Here is a 14,405-nt window from a genome sequence, read left to right as displayed (position 1 = left end):
GTCAGTTGTGAGGACCTTGCTGTTCTTTCCTTTTGCAAAGTTGTGAGGTAGCTCAGGGCTGCATTATTCTTGGACCAGATTTGGAGTGGTCTAGCACTGACCATAAGAACATATTCTGAGCTTTAATTCACTTGGCACTTATTTTAGAAGTTGACCTATTACCATTGTATTAGGAAATCTGCTGCCTTTCCTCTAAGCATCCATCATGCTCCTGAAACAGGTGCTGATTAGTCTGTACCGAGTTTTCCCTTTATTTTTTAACTGTGTCATTTCAGGCCCACTGGACGGAATAATTTTTGCACAGTGCAAACTAACTGATGACTAATAATAAGACCCAAGACTTGAATCTGCTTTTGAAATTCCACTTCTTTAAAACAGACATTGAAAAAACTCTCATTTCTCTTCTCTGTACAAATCTCAGTGTAAAATGCCTTATCTAATACAGAAATATTTCCTACTTCTTCTGCATTGGAGCATCAGTATTTTAATGATTTTAAGTGCAAATGGGGTAACAAGCAGATGACAACTATAACCTACTACAAGTAAGCAGAGAGAAGGGATAGCTTAATGCTTGTTTTATATTAAGAGCTGATCTAACTGATGGTGATGTGTTTGTGTTCAGGCCTAAAAGGTGTTAAAGCTGTTCAGAAATCAAGTGGATATAGAAAAAAATCCTACTTGCGTGTAAGTCAGTGGTCCCCAAAATATATTTTAGTAGGAATCTTTCTGAATAAAACTTTTTTTTCCCCTAAAGTGGAAATAACAGCGTAGAGAAGTGGTATACTTGTCTAACAAAAAGTGAGAGAACTTTGGCCTTTTTCACCAGTTTTGCTCTGCACAGAGCCTGTGTAAGGGGGAAAAGCCCCAGAGGAGCTGGGCTTTGCAAAACATCTCATTTGGTTGGAAAGCCAACTTTCTAGCTAACCCAGCTGGAGACACTGTGTTCCAGCCATAGGTTCAATGCACATACACAAATGAAGCTACAAAATAAAGTGGTTTTTACTGAGCCCTGATTTTGTGACAGCAGCCTAGCACACTGAGTGCCTGGTCAGCTGTAAAGCAGGGCAGAGTGTTGGCTCCTCTGTTGATTAAAATGTCAGGACTTCTCCCCCATGGAAAGGTGGTACATTATGCTGTCAATGTTGATTTTGCAGCTAGACAATAAGTGGTACCTTGTGTGACTGACACGTTGATTAATAGATTTGGGGAGCTGTTTATCATCTAAAATGTCTGTGCTGAGAAATATCCCCTGGCTGTCAGTCTGGAGGGACCAGGGTTGCTGTCAGAGCCTCTGGTAAGCACCAGGGAGATTTTGATCTGATCCTGCACAGTCTTCTTTGAACTGCTCCATGGTTCTTACAGCACACAGCTGGTGAGGACATGCCACAGGGAGAGAGGAATTTTTGCTGCCTGCAAATCATGTCCTGTTCACAGCACAAGCATCAGTTACACTCTTTGTAACTGGGCCATGCAGACAGGCTGAGCTTGTCCCTTTGAGGAGTCTGGGCGGAGAATTGCATTGAGAGCACAGGTAGTTGTTTCCTTTGGATCATCACTTGGGAATGCACACTGGGCTGTTTGGAAGACTGCACTTCAAACTGGTTTAGAGAGAAAGATGGCTTTCCAAATAAATTAGATGAAAGCATTTGGTGAAAGCATTCCTTGATTCTGCAGTTCAAGTATTCTTTTTCAGATAGAGCATTGCAGTTTATCCTTGGTCTGCAGCATGAGCGTAAATGCCCAGAAACTAAAACACCTTCAGCTGGAGCAAAGTGAAACTGGCTTTGGAAATAAAACCACAGGACCTTCTGAAGCTTATCTCCCTAGCCAGGCTGCCTCTCATTCCTTATCACCTGGCCTCTGTGCACAGTGCCAGAAACTGTGTAATGAGCTCCAAACTCTGCAGACCCCTCCCCTGCAGCAGAATGAGGACACATAGAATCCACACCATGTGCTGTTACAAAGCCTCTCTGCCATCTCTGACTAACTTCAGGAGGGCAAATGAAAGCTTCTCCTTCAACTGTTTTCTTTCCCAAAGTACTTTGCCAAAACTGCAAAAGTCAGAGAAAGAAGAAAAATCCAGATAATCTAAACTGCAGCAAACCTCCAGTCAAGGAGCTTGCCAGGCTGATGAACAGGTTACAGAAATTACTGACTTACATTCACCCTTCTGCCTCCTCCCCTCAGTCATTTGATTTCACAAGTTTTGCTAGGGAGATTGTAGATTAAATAGATGAGCTTTGCCCAAACCAGTAGCAAAAAGTACCGGAGAGCCTGAAGTGAAAAACAGGAAGCTTCTACACCACAGGAATCCTGAATGTTCAGTTTAAAGAGGATTCACTGATTGGAAAATGCTAAATATTGACTTGAGGGCAATAAGAATGATGAATGTTCAGAAAGGAGGATGTGAGATCCATTTAAAGAGAGAAAGAAAAAGAAAAGAGGGGAAATAGTCGAGCTAAAAATCTTATTTTGCACTTTGGGAGGGGAAATCTAGAATTATATAACTATGCAAAAACCCTAGGAAAAGTGTTTAAGCCTTCACAAGCTAAGGAACTCCACTGAATACTGAGTTTAATATGGCCTCTAAAGCTTGAAAAGGAATGGTAAAGTAGTTCCCAAAAGGCCAGAAAACGTCCATTTGCTTTCTTCTGAATATTAAACAGACCTTCCAGACGTGGGAACAGACCTCAAGTACCTGTCGCAGCCTCTATCTTTGGTGCCTCCTCCCTGGTGCCTCCTCAGACCAGGCTGGGGGCTGGAGTTTGTGGTGGGCAGCCCTGAGCTCTTCACCCAGCCCCATGCAGTGCCCAGCTGGCTGCTCAGCAGGAGGCTGGATGTGGGCTCTGGAGGTGGGCTCTGGAGGTGGGCTCTCTTTCCAGGAACAAAGGCAGGACCAAGTTCTTTCACAGCCTGGAGGCAGCAAGGATCTGGCATTGCTCTGACTGGGAGCAACACCTTCGTCCCCTCCCTGTGGCCAAGAGCATTTGCACTTGGCCAGCTTGGTCAAGACAGCCCAAATGGGCAGGAGCAGCAGGAGCAGCAGCAGATTTGGGAAAGGAGTGACTGCCACACTTCGTTGTTTCCTGGGCTTTAGAACCTTCCAAAGTCAGGTTGAAGGCTGGGACACACAACCCTTTCTAGGTCTCCTGTTCTTTGATCTTAGAATCATTAAGGCTGCAAAAGACCTCTGAGACCATCAAGTCCAGCTGTTAACCCTGCACTGCCAAGACCACCATTAAACCACATCCCAAAGTGCCATTTCTATGTGCCATTTCTATGTGTCAAAAGGCCATTTCTATGTGCCTTTCGGTCACAAAACTAGTGATTCTACTGCTTTCCTGGGCAGCTTGTTCCAGTGTCTGACCACCCCTTCAGTGAGGAAATTTCACCTGATGTCCAATCCAAACCTCCCCTGGTGCAACTCAAAGCCATCTCCTATTGTCCTGTTGATTGTTAGCTGGGAGAAGAGAGTGACATAGAATCACAGAATCCTGAGGCTGGAAAAGGCCTCCAAGATCATCAAGCCCAACAGATGAGCCCAACTGAAGCCCAAACTCAATATGCTGGATGCTCTGACCATCCCTGCACCTGAGAGACACAGACAGTCTGGAGTTCCTGCACCAGACCCTGCTGTCTTGACCTCCATGGGACCCCACAGGAATATTGCCCATCAATTGCCCCTTCAACAAACTTAATTCTGAAACTGCCACTGAGGCACAAATGCATTCCCCAAATTGTGGGGGAGTCCAAAGAGGCCTAGCACAGGCAGGAGACCTCTCCAGCCTGAACAGCAGCTCTGTGAGCCTCCCTGGCCTCATAGCCAACTGTGGCACTGTTCCTCCTATCCAGGGCACAGATCCCAACCCTGATGTCAGCTCCAGGAACACATGATGGGAGAGTAAAACCATCAACTTGCTGGTTGAAAATACTAATTCCTACCTAGCTTGTGCCATCACAGGGAAACCTTTCCAGCTATTCCAGGTATGCAGAACCAATGATCCATTTTCATCTTGCCTCTAATCTGACTTCCAGCATTAAGAGAGAAAATGCTGTCCTTCTGTACATGGAAAAGTCACTCCTTTATTTCACATAATCCCATTTTTTCTGTTTGATCTTTGCTGATTTTCATCTCTAACTTAATTCTGCTTTTCTATAAAATGTGGTTGTTTAACTCTGACTTGTTCTATTTGCTTTCCTGGACAAAGATAGCACAGTAACTTTTAATTCTTCATAAAAGTCCTGTTGCTGCACATACTAATAAATTAAATTGTTCATCGCATATAATTCACTTTTATGATCATGTGCTGTTCACCTTGAAAGAGTGACACTTATGCAGAAATAATAATGTCCAATATGCTTGTGTACTTGAACCTTATAATGTGTAACACAAACAGTTCTTGTTCTTTCCCACCTTGTTGTAGGATAGAATAGCACCTGTGACAACCAGACTGTGTGCCAGGTTTGCCAATGTCTCAAGAACCTGAAAATCATGGCCATCATCTTCTCCAGTGTGCCATGGAAGCAGATGGCCTTCCAAGCCAGCACTAAACCTCAGTCCCCAGTGCTCTGATGGGGGACTCCTATTTCTCTCCTCTGTGCTGTTTGTAAGATACACCCATAGACAGAGTGCAGCCTTTTCTGGCAGGTAAGGTCACTTGCCAAGAGCTCTCTTATTCTTTCAATGTATATTGAAGAAAAACAGCAAGCCGGAGCCAAGTCTGTTCCCAATGTGTGGGATCTGACAGGTCTGAAAAAGGCATGGAAAAACAGGTAAGACTGTTTATATGCTAGTCAGGACAAGTCCACAAAAGTAGACCTGTCATCTATCCTTATCTCACTGGTTCAGAGCAATTCAGTGCAGAGAAAAATTATGTAATGAGAAGATAAAAACATGCTAGAGAGGACAGATACTCTGGAACATTTTGCCCAAAGAAATTGTGGCTGCCCCATCCTTGGAAGTTTTCAAGGCCAGGCTGGATGGAGCTGTGAGCAACCCGGTCTAGTGAAATGTGTCCCTGCCTGCAGCAAGAGGGGCTGGATTTTGGGGACCAATTCAACCCAGGCCATTCTGTGATTTTGTGATCTTGACAATAACTCCTGATCATTGAAAAGCAAGACGGCAGAGAGTAATGCAAGCATCCTGAGCTGTTACAGAAATTATAATAAATGTAACACAAAAGCAGAAGGCAGAGGAGATTTTACTTAATCACACTTCTTTAATTAAAATGTCCCCTACATGTGGTCAGGAAAAGAAACATGCTATTGTGGGCACAGTGTAGAGAAGGTGTTTATAGTTTAGCATCCTCTCATTTTTTCCTCTTAGGATGTCCTGTCTGTTATACTGTAAATACCTTCTGTCATTTCTTACTTGTTTTAAGAGAAGTTAAGAGAGAAATGGGAAAAAATGGCAGATATATTTAAAAAACCTATCATCAGTAGCAGGATCTCATCAGTTTAGCAACAATTTAGCATCAACATTCTGAACTTGTCTAAACTGTGCAAAACCAAAAAGTCACAGCTTTTGATTGCATCTTACATGTTGGCAGATAAATTCCCAAATGTATCTCAGCTTCATTTCTGTCCTATTTCATGCATGGTAGTGACTGTTTCATCATCTGGCAAGGATATGACAGAGTAACTAAGAGCAAAATTGTAAAAATTTAAGGTCTCTGCTTCCCATCTTTCTTTCTCCAATCTCTTGTTTAAAAACCGTGACTTGGAGAGCTTTTCCACTCGTAAGGCGCTTTCCGTTTGCAGAGAAATCTGGCTCCACCAAGTGACAATTGTTGTGATTGCTGGTCTGCACCTGCAGCTAAAATAACACGAACCTGCCACTAGGTCCCACAACCAGCCCGTGCACCACATTGTCATTGGAGAGCTTTCAACTCCAGCAGTTTTGGACTGTAAGGTTTCCATTAACTCATACGATGCCAATGTGGACCACAGAGCATTGTCACTGATATTTTTGGGCCTTGTTGCACTGCACTGTGCCACCAGCATACAGGTTTCTGTGTGCATCCATAATAGATAATTTAATGATATACATTCCATGGAGGAGCTCAGAAAAAGTGAAGTGCAAATATACATTTCATTGTCTGTGTTTCTCTCTTCACTACACACAGAGACACACATATATATGAATATATTTTTATATATATATATATATATATATATATATAAAATTACACATGTTACTACTGTATTACTAATAGTGTCAATGTTGTTAATTGATGTCTGTGTGTATATGTGTATATATATATAAATATGTAAAATGTATAATATACTATATATTATATACTATATTATATAATATATAAATTATATGATATATGATATATGATATATTATATATGATATATATATATTATATATTATATATTATATATTATATATTATATATTATATATTATATATATATTAACAGTGCCATGTGATGAGGATATATTTGTGGCATTCTAGCTTTTTTCTGAACTTAGACCAGTGTATGCTTAAGTATTAATAATAAATTTTGCCTGTAGTAGAAAAAACAACAGTTTTTGATCTATGTCATAACCCCTGCATATTTTTTCTAATTTTGAATTTCCTCCATAAATAGATGAGAAGGTTTATTCATCTTTTACTTACCTATTTAAACTGGTGAACTGGTGAACAACTGAAAGTAGTAAAAATCTTTTTCTACAAAGGACTGTACTACCAATTTCTGTTATAGAGACCCAACAGAAATGTTATAATTCCAGTTATAATCTGAAGAATTTGATCATGGGACCAGAAAAACCAGCTAATTAATACTGGACAGGACATTTCAGATCCAGCTTGTTGCTCAGCTGGGAAAAGAAACTTTCTGACTTAAAAGCACCACATACAGTCCACGGAGGTGCTCTCTGTTGACCTCTACACCACGTGTCACACAGCAGCGTGTAGCTTGAGTTCCAAACTCCAGTGAGAAGTGTCTGGAATGCTGCCAGAAGCACAGCTCTGATTCCTCTGGTTTAATGCAACTATATGGTGTAGCTCTATCCACATGATTTAGTGGAGTGAGATCAAACCTGACTGGAGGTTTTCTCTTTGAATCCTTCACCAACTCGAGTCACTGTAACAACTGTTTTGCCATATGAATATGATTACTTGCAATATTAAACTAATATTATTAACAGATAAAATATAGCATAGTCTTCGTAGAGAAAAACATCGGCTTACCTGCAATATTAAACTAATATTATTGACAGATGCAATATAGCATGGCCTTCATAGAGAAAAACATCATCTTACAGTAGAGAGTCGCTTGAGCTAGAAGGATTGACTGTTTGGGGGGATATGCCCAAATCTTGGGGTAAAAAACAGTGGAGGGTTTGGGATGTGTTAGTATGAAGGCAATGTACAGTATCATACCACCATTGCTGTGTTGGGCACTTGTTCCATACCATCCAGTGGAACTCCTCTTTTCCCCAAGCTTGTGGGGCTTTTTGTGTTTAGGAGAAGGCTGGTGGATGTTTGGAGGAGTTAGGAAGAATGAGCAGGGGGAGAGAAAGGAGAGTGGAGGGAAGAAGAAGAGAAACTGAAATTCTGGTTTGGCTTTCTGTGACATTAGGAACTAAAGTGGAGGCTTTAATTAACTAATTTGCTCATCATTTTTCTTATTGAAGACTAAGAGATTGTCACTCTTTGTGGTATCATCATGTATTTCAAAGCGGGATCTTTAAGCTGGATTAATGAAATGTGTTCCCACAGAAACTTACTTGACAGAAGGAAAGAGAATTCCAACTTTTTGGTGTAAATGAAGAAGTAGTTAAACAAAATAAATGAATTTACATGATTGTAAAAGCTATGAAGACAAAGCCAGTGATTTTGAGCTGAAGAAAAAAATAGAGAACTTTCCAAGGACTGGGTACACATAAATGACTGCTGTTTCCATTCTCAATGCATGAAATGCTTCTCTAGTTTGAAAAATGTCCCTACCCATGGCAGAGACTGGGACTAAGTGATTTTTAAAGGCCCCTTGAAACCCAAACCATTCTATAATTCTTTGTTCCTATGTTCTGTGTAAGTACCTTTCATTAACCTGTATTTATATTTGAAAATTCTACACAATACACTTATCCTTCTGATCTCAATAGAACTTGTTTGCTGCCTTAAAAATGTTGTTTTTCATTAAATTCCACCTTTTTTCCTTGGAGAATTTCCACAGTGTGCTGCTGAAGATGGTGAAACACTTGGATGTGAAATCCAAGGTTGATAGTAACAGAAATGAGCCTTCTCATTTTATTTCAGACTGCCAGCAGTCTGACAACGCTGTTTCCATAACAAAAATGGCTCCAGACAAAAGTAAACAAATCTAAGTAGAAATTAGGCATTGTTTCTACAACATAATTACTGCTTTTGAAGTAATTATGAAGCAATTTTAGCTAATTATCATAAAAAGGGTACATTAATGTCAGTAAAGGATAGACCTTTTGGATGGAGATGCCTAGCAGAACAGAAGAATTTGAAGATGGGCTTTCTTATGTCTGCAGTCTATTTTCATTATCTGCTGAGCAGTTCAACAGAGACAACTATTGTTCAGTCGTGCAATTAGTATTTATGTAATCAACAGCTGTTACAAAGTAAAAGATTTAGAAAACCTATTTGGAAAAACAGATGTGACCTGCAGCTAAAATTCCCTAACTGCAGTAGTTTAGAGGAATTCTCAATCAGTAGTACATTTATGAGTTCCTTTCTGGAGGATGGCTTAAACAGAGATTAATTGGTAACTATATGCTGGGTCATGCAAGTCTTTCTAGAATGCTCCTAACACTCTAGTTGTTTACAGGTTCCAAATATGATCAAAACTCCTTTTTTTTTTTCTGCCTTGTTTTAATTTCTAGAGATATGCAGCAGGTTCTTGTCTGGACAAAATAGTGTCAGAGCTGGGAGATACTTTTTTTGAGTGAAGAGAGGCCATTTTGCAGTATATTACCAAAAACCATGTCCACTGGGCATCACTGCTTAAGGGATCGCTGAACTCAGGATGCACTTGGTGTGTGTGGCTTGGGCCTTAAAGAGACAGCAGATTCAATAGGAGAGTTGTGTAAATGGGGGGCAATTGGACTTGAAAAGCTAGAGGAGTGCGCTGTAGAAAACACGATTCCAGTATTTTCCCAAGATATATCCAGGATGAAGCAACTGGAAGGGCAGATTGATTGATTTCAAAAGTATCAGTGTAAATGTTTATTTAATCTTAATTAGTTGAAAGTTGCCTCTGTGACATACAGCTGGGAGTTCCTGTCTGGCACCTTCACAGATGTAGTCTTTTAACATCCTTGTTGGCCCGAATCATCCTAAGTGCATAATGATCCATACCTTACATTTTTAAATAGCAGAAACTTCTGAGCCACTTTCTGGTGCTGTCAAAAGTACTTCATCATTGCAGCATGGTGACTGCACATAATGGCACGAGAAATTGTCCCGGCAGCTCCAAAAGGCATGTGAATTGTGCATTGCCATCTCTCAAGAGGTAAGTATTGAAGGAAAGATACTTAGTGAAATTAAGCTGAAAATTAAGTGCATCAGGCTATCTTTAAATGCAGTCTTGGAAGAAGAGGTATTTATATATGAAAACTATATTCTTAATTAGAACCTTTACAGAAGGATTGGGTAAGGGCAATACAAAAGAATTCAAGTAGAAAAAGACTTCCTGCACTGCCAAATGTGTTCATGGTGTACTACCTATTGGAAAGGGTTTCCTCATTCAGATGTTATCTCTGTTCCCACACTCCTTTGCAATTTTGAATTATTCTCCAGTCCTTACATTCCCACCTGGAAGAAGCCAGGCCTAATGCCTGGATCCAGAGTGATGCCTTGGCCTGTCCCACATGGCAAACCTATTCTGGGCTCTTGTTTCACCGTGATTTCCACAGGCATTCACTGGCTGCCTGCCAGCTCCTGCTCCTGGTCCCCTTCCACAGGAGGTGCCAGGAGCCTTCCAAGGGATGCTGAGCTCCCTGAGCTGCCCTGGGAGTGCATTCCTGACACCTGGCTGCGTGTCCCTGGGCAGTGCTGTGGCAGCAGCTGGAGGGTTTGTTCCCTTTGTGGCCTGTGGGCCAAAGGCAGGGGCTGTGTGTGAGGAGCCAGAGGGAAAGCATGAAATCCCTGCTGTGCCTTCAATGGAATCCCTCCAAGCACTGCAGTTCAGGCACTGCATGGGGAAGCCTTGCCAAAGCCTCTGCTGGGTTTGCACCGAGCGAGCAACTCTGGGACAAGAAATTAATCTGGTGTGTAAAAACTTGTTTACTAGAAGTGAAGAAATAGTTCTGCTCCCATAAATGCCAAAGCTCTGGCTGGGACATTTTCAGCTTCTTTCATTTGTAGGAGTGAAGTCTGTGTTTTTTACAAAATAATGCAAGATGTCTGCAGGGGCTTCCAGAATGTGTCAGAGCAAGTCTGCCGGGCCACTGTGCAGCAAAAAGGCACTTGAAAGGGATGGCAACAGTGTGGGGAAAGAGCCACAGCCTGCACTTGGGTTGTGAATATCAGATTTTACAGCAGAGTTAGCCCCATCCAAGACTTAACTCTGCTGACCTTGAGCGCAAACTGGGACATCAGGAAGTGTTGTGAGGCTTGGGACATTTTGAAGGGCAGACAGAAGAGGGACAGCTAATGACCCACTGGTAGTTTGACCAGTAGAAGTTAGTGTCCCCCAGGCTTTCCTCATTGCCCTTTAAATCAAAGGTCCTCTGGGGCAGGTCATCCCAAGAGCCAGGGATGGCTTCAAGTCCCAGGCTGCCCTGTGCTGAAAGCAAGGGAACACACTGGGCTGGGAATATCCATGGTGCAATCACCACGTGCCTTGGGCAGCTGACAGGCACACAGCCCTGTGAGCCTGGAGCTGTTGGAGCTGCACTCCAGCTCCAGCTCCAGCACCTGGGCTTGGCTGCTGGTCCGAACCCAGGGCAGAAAGGACACACAGAGAGAGTCCACTTGGGCTGTGAGGTGTGGGATTCTTCTTAATTTCATTTCTATTTCAAGTTCTGTTAAAGAAATCAGCCGTGAAACAGGGCAATCAGCTAATGTTAATGATAGCTTGTCACATTTCTAGCTGTGCTGATCTGACCAGATTTGCCTCTAGCCTTGGCTTCAGACAGTTGAATGCACCTACACTCCATTATTCTCATGAGTGTGCCTCATCTTGAACTCGTCATGATGACAGTGTTTTCAGCTTCAGAACATACTAACAATATTCCTCATGTTTACTTTTTTCGTGGGAAAGAAATCAGGAATAAGGACTTTAACCAGGAGATGTCAAGACAAGATATGTGTCTAGGCCAGGAGTAGAGGCTGGACTAATAAGCCAGGTTTCAGAATTGTTTTCATGAGCCAGCAACTGTGGTGCTGCACTGCTAAAGGGCTATTACAGGACTAGTTTTGCTATTCCCCTGATTTTACTGATGAAGTAAAAAATACTTGTTGTTTTCTTTTTGTGAGCTTCAAAAAAGAATGAGATGATGCTCACAGCAGAGGTGCTCCACCCCCATAATCATCTTGGTAGCCCTCCTTCGGACTTGCTCCAACAGGTTGATGACTTTCCTGGATCCATCCTCACTACAAAAGTATTGCACTTGCAAAAATATGTGTTCTTTTTCAGGTAAAGTTTGTCTGTTGCTATTACAAAGAAGGCAAAGGAAGTGTGGATGTTTGGGGAGCCCAGCTTTGCCCTTGACACAAAGCTGTGATTTGTGACTGGAAGGGTGGGTGCTTGATCAGAGCATGGCAGCTGAATGTTTGCACCTCCATCATTCAGAACGTTCTTCTCCATGAAATGGTTGGTTCTTTGTGCTGTGAGTGTTTTTGTGCACCTATGGAGCACAAACAATCAGTTTGTGACAGACATACCAATACTTTGATGCAGGGAACCATTTATCAGCCAAAGTCTCTCTGCTTTGAAATACAGCCTGGCTACAAGCCCTAACACATCTGGTCTCCTGACAGAAATTCTGTAGGTGCAGGCTGATATCAGTCCAGTTCTGTCCAGATTTTTTCATACTCTGATCCATGTTTCTTGCAGTGCACAGCTGGTGTGGACATCATGGCCTGCCTGAAAATCATGTAGTATTTTCTAAATCTGCAGGCAGATGACAGTGCCTTTGTCTGCCTTTGAAGGACTGAGCAGGTCATCAGAAACCACTGGGCATGTCATGAGCAATGGCCAGACACAACAGGCTACCAGGGAGTGAAGGGATCTGTACCTGCCCCTCCGCTTCCCCTCATGAGGATGCTGAAAACCACAATGAGGTCTCCTCTCAGTCTCCTCTTCTCCAGACTGAACAAACCAAGTGGCTCAGCCACTCCTAAGACCTCCTCCCCAGGCCCTTCACCACCTTTGTGTCCCTACTTTGTACGTTCTCTAATAGCTCAATATCTTTTTTATGTTGTAGTACCCAAAACTGCACACACAACTCAAGATGAGACACACAAGTTTAACATGTCATTATCAGAAGTACACAATTTGGATATGGGTCCAGCCAGATTATGATTGAAAAGGAAAAAAGTAATTTGGGTTTTCTGGTTTATTTGGGAGGAGACTAGCGTGGAGAAAGGAGGGTTGAAACGTGGGAAAAGGCCTAATGGATGACAATGACGTAAGCACAGCTGTCCATGGGTACCTGCCCTTTATCACTACAGCCTGAAGCAGGACTATTAGCTCAGCCTGTTGTTGGGATCACACCATGCATGTCTAACTTGTTCCCAGAGCCAGGAGGCCCAGTGTGCATCCAGTTGCCAGCAGGAGAACACCCAGGATGGACAAACTGAACATCCCATCATCACCATGTTGGTATCTGTTCCAGGACTGATGCTATCAGCATCTCCCCGTCAGCCTAACATCAGCATTTGTGACACAAATGTTGGTTATGCTCTTCTTAACAGATTGATTGCCCTGCTTCAAAATGCTGTGTGTGTTTTACTGACTCATCTCGGAAAATTTCTTGTTCCTCAGCCAAGATGTAATAGGGAGAAAAGTTAGAGTCTCCAGGCAGGGGCTGTAGGATGAAACCTGCAGCTGTCCCTTTGAGGACTCCAGAAATGCTCTGAGAAGCTCATACAGTTTTTATGTTGTTTTCTTTGGATCTTCAAGGCTCAAGCTAATCTGAATTACTCCAAACCCCAGGCTAAGGAACTCGCCAGACTATATGGTGAACAGGTTTCAGCAATTACTTCTTCATATTTATCCCTCTGATTTCACAAGATTTGCTGCATTAAGTAGAGAAATGTTTTTCCCATGCCATTTTTTGTGTCTCTCTAGTACGTTTTAGTAGTAGAGAGTTATAAAAATTCAGCTTCCTACACCACAAAGATTTTGAACATCAGCTGAACACTTGGGTCTTACAACACATCGTGTGCTTAGTGCATGTTCATTCCTGCATCCTGTATCAGGTATTCTCCTCACACCACTGCATTTCCAGAGCTGATCTTGATCATTGCCCTGCTTACCTGCTCGTCACAAAATGAGCACTGAAGGGAGAGGATGGGGATATTTGGTCTGTCTCAAACATATGGTTTGTAAATGGGAATCCAGGAGTGGAGTTCAGTGGGAGGTTCCTTGAATAGGGGTTTCTTCATGTGCTTCTCATTCAGTTCCTGGGACTCAAGATTCCGAGTGAATTCTGTTCCCAGAGCTCCAGTTCCTCTGCCTGCAGTTCTGGAGGCACACTCAAGGCTAAAGGCTGTGTCACCTCTTACCCACTTGTCCCTCTTCTTATTTTGACTTCTGGCTTGAGTTATGGAGTGCACTGTGGCTGCCATTTGGGTATAGACCCTGTTCACCATTGAGAATGAGACAAGAAAGGGGTTTATGAAGATGGAACTGAAACTCAAGAGGTCCAAAGTACATTCCCACCTTAGCCCCAGATCCTCTGTGTGATCTCAGGCATGGATCTTAAGCTGAACTCTCTGCAAAAAGGAAATAACATAACTCTGCCTTCCCAGAGCACTGGTGATATAGAAATAGCGCAATAATGAGAGTCATACTTGCTCCTTTTAGAGCAGTGTAGGACAGCCTGATCTCTTCCATATGTGTCACATGGAGTGTCACCTTTTGTATACAACACTGTTGGCAACTGCCTGAGTCAGCTTTGCTTGTTTGAATGAATTTCCCTGGATGGTGGATTTAATGAAGTTTATTTTATTAAGCCTTCCTAAGCTTTCTGACAGGGTAATTAATAGTAACACACACACAGCATTGGTAGGTTTTGTGTGGCTCTTATTGTGAAACACTTGTAATGATGAAACATTTTCACCTGAAGTCTTGAGGACTGAGTCTACAGGGTGTTAATAAAATTAATTGAACAGAGTGAAAAGAATCCCAGGGAGGGCAAGACCTTTCCTTCTGGCAAGCACAGGTATATTGCAAGTGGGCGTGCTGTTCTGACAGA

Source organism: Camarhynchus parvulus, chromosome 2 (assembly GCF_901933205.1).
Source record: "Camarhynchus parvulus chromosome 2, STF_HiC, whole genome shotgun sequence".
Lineage (NCBI taxonomy): Eukaryota > Metazoa > Chordata > Aves > Passeriformes > Thraupidae > Camarhynchus > Camarhynchus parvulus.
The sequence above is the reverse complement of the archived record's forward strand: the minus strand, read 5'-3'. Positions refer to the sequence as shown.